This window comes from Etheostoma cragini, chromosome 9 (genome assembly GCF_013103735.1).
Source record: "Etheostoma cragini isolate CJK2018 chromosome 9, CSU_Ecrag_1.0, whole genome shotgun sequence".
NCBI lineage: Eukaryota > Metazoa > Chordata > Actinopteri > Perciformes > Percidae > Etheostoma > Etheostoma cragini.
Window position 1 is genome coordinate 17,503,591 of NC_048415.1, and position 3,734 is coordinate 17,507,324.

The window sequence follows — 3,734 nt, forward strand, 5'->3', positions numbered from 1 at the left end:
TTCATTGCTGTTAATGACCAGAGAGAGGCAGCCCATTACTCAGCTTGTCGAACATGAATCTGCAGCCAAAACACATCAGCAAATATAACGAGTTGTGATGTAAAATCATGTCGGCAGTGACAGTAACCAATAGGAGAATCAGTTTGTGCATACTTGAGACGTGAAATGTGCATGTCATGGCGCTCAATTACGGAAAGACAGAACCAAAACTTTCCCTCCTCTGTTAGGTTTTAATTATCTGTTTCTGGCAGTTGATATTGCAACAGCAGCAACACATACATTTCAGTCATTTGTTGCTATGGAAACTGCTGCCAGCATGAGCATCAGCTCTTGTTCATTCAAGAGTCTTTAAAGGGCTAGCTTGCACAGGGAGACAGGCTGTGATGTTGGAAGAGACAAGATAGAGATTTTTTTTTTTTTTAACTAACATGAATATCTCCTTTCTGTGTGTACACACTGAAGACATCTGTGGTTTATTTGGACAGCTCATGCTCCACTGTAGCATCTAAAAAAATGTTATGCATGAGTACACTTTAATTATATATACAGTATGTACAGTACATATGTTTGATTCTTAATAACTGTTGTCCGCCTTGTACAAGCATATACAAAAAGCTCATTGAACGTCTCATGAAATCACATGCTTTTGTTGACAATCGATAACATCAACTAGTTCACTAAAATTAATAACATTTATTCTGCACCAAAATTTAACGGGGACAGGTCTGACAGCTCCAGTTCCACATATCAGGCAAGACAAACATGTAAGATGATGATGAAAGGCTGAAAAGAAACACTCACTTCAACATAAAACAGGCTTAAAAAAAAAATATGACAAGACAAAAACTTGTTTCACACACACACACACACACACACACACACACACACACACACACACACACACACACACACACACACACACACATACACACACACACATACACACATGCCTGTGTTCCTCTCCCAAAATGTATTCCAGACTCTTTTGGCAGCACTTTCTCTCAGGCCGGTATTAAGGTGAGTTGAATTGCTGCTTCAGAGGAAAATGATTACGTACTCATGCTGTGTGATGTCTTGTATCAAGAACCTCTCTTCAGGGTAATGTTCAAGCATGTTGGAACATAAGAAAACTGAAAGCTGTTTTCAGATTGATTTAAGGATAGACAACAAATGTGTTCTGTGCTCTTCCCAGAATTTTGTCCAGTAGCATGTAATAATGCAACATTTTCCATACACAACGGTTGCTTTCAGTTGTGTATATATTCGTAAATAATGACATTATCTTGGTTATTTCTTTTCATAAACCAACCAGCTATTATGTTTTCTAGTATACTGGCAGCATGCTCGAGGGGATAATGTACTGACTTTTAACCCTTAGGTGTTAAAATCATGCATCATAAGTAAGAATCAAGCCTTTGCATATGACAGACTGGCAGACATTTGTCTGTGACTCATATCAGGGTTGCACCGAGAGATTACATTGCTAGACTAGACTCTGGGATGCCGTACTCAGAAATAGGCACAAATACATCCATAAGGATGTTGTTACACAAATACTTGCTCATCAAATATCTCAAAATAAAATACAAGCTATTAACATGAGATAATGTATTTAATTAAAAGAAAGTCATTAAAAATTTCAAAATACAAATTTACATTCTATACAAACTGAAAATACATTTTAGTAGTCTGGCAGGTTTGTTGCAGGAAGTAAGTCCCTCCCAGACCGGTGTTTGAGAGAAGGACATGCACCCCACAGAATAGTGCGTGCTATTAGGGGTAGTTGAGTTACTCCATTTAGCCATGAGGTGTCTGTATAAACTCATAACAGTCACTGGAAACCAGTTTCGAGGTCTCCCTCGAAAAAGAGATTTCAATCTCAAGGGACTTCCTGGTTAAATAAAGGTTAAATAAAAAAATAGCGTAAGCATGGGTGCCTGCTCAATAGTAGCGTGTGAATGCTATTGAAGGGGGGATCTTGCCTTGAAGTGTCAAGGGTTCCATAAGAACGTGTCTGTGGCGTTAGCTGGCTTGCTAACGCTAAGCACATTTGCCAGGTCTAAATGATAAAGTGTGCTAATAACTCTACTCTTGTGTTGTATTATAGACTCATTCTGCAGTATAAAATGCCTGAGCATGCAATATGTGATCATGTATAAATGGCTAACTCAGGGGAGTTAGCCTCCCCATCCCCAGCCTTAGTCCCCATCTCTCAGGGGGAATTTCCACACACCACCAAAGGGGCTTCTTTTCTCAAGCTACTGGTCACAAGGACTACGTGGAATTTTTGTAGTTCACTATTGTCTTGTTGCTTGACCCAACAGGACATGTCTCACTTGCATTTAGCCAAAGACTGATTATGCCACTTGTGGTACCGTTTTTTTTCCGAAAATTTAAACCTTGGGATTAAAACAAGTTTTATTTGAGAATATCATGACATTTTGTAACTGAGAGCAGCGCAAATCTCAACGCATCTCAATCTGTAACCTATTACTTTTTAAAAGTAACTTTTCCCAACAATACCTCCCAGGCTTTACTCTTCTTTCCCAATGTTCACAAAGAATGTGAATGTAATAGCTTCCAAAGGGTCAAATTTAGGGTCCAGTTGGTAATTAATTCATCATCCATTCACCCTAGAATCTGTATTAACTTTTAAACAATAATTGAAAAGTAACTCAAACAATGGCAGAATATCTTAATGTCATTAAGACTATAGCTCACTTTTGCAAGTAATTAAAACAAATAACATAAACTCCTCTGATTAAGCTCACAAAAGTTATTTTTCAGACTGTGATTTACATCAAGAGTTTTTATCGTTAATGAGCATAAATCTGATGATAACTTTGTTTGTGTTTGACTCTAGAGACTTTTCCTCCTCCGAATTACATAACATTGCAGTGTCTGCTACTGATGCACCAGCAATCTGGGAAATGACTACAGTAAGTTGTGTCTGTGAGTCACATTCAGCTGAATTAGCAGTACAAAATGTGGCAGTTTTAAACAAGGTAAAACAAACACTGCTTGTATGAGTGAGCTCTCAAGGCAACATTAGGCAACATGAAGTGTAAGAACAGCAGGTGGTAGCTGGCACAGTCTTGATCCGACAGACAGGGTACAGTGGTGTGAAAAAGTGTTTGCCCCCTTTCTCATTTCCTGTTCCTTTGCATGTTTGTCACACTTAAGTGTTTTGGAACATCAAACCAATTAAAACAATAGTCAAGGACAACACAAGTAAACACAAAATGCAATTTGTAAATGAAGGTGTTTATTATTAAAAGGTGAAAAAAAATCCAAACCATCATGGCCCTGTGTGAAAAAGTGATTGCCCCCTAAACCTAATAACTGGTTGGGCCGCCCTTAGCAGCAACAACTGCAACCAAGCGTTTGCGATAACGTGCAATGAGGCTTTTACAGCGTCCTGGAGGAATTTTGGCCCACTCATCTTTGCAGAATTGTCTTAATTCAGTTACATTAGAGGGTTTTCGAGCATGAACGGCCTTTTTAAGGTCATACCACAACATCTCAATAGGATTCAGGTCAGGACTTTGGCTAGGCCACTCCAAAGTCTTCATTTTGTTTTTCTTCATCCCGTCGGTGGTGGACTTGCTGGTGTGTTTAGGATCATTGTCCTGCTGCAGAACCCAAGTTCGTTTCACCTTGAGTACACGAACAGATGGTCGGACATTCTCCTTCAGGATCTCTTGGTAGACAGCAGAATTCATAGTTCCTTTTAT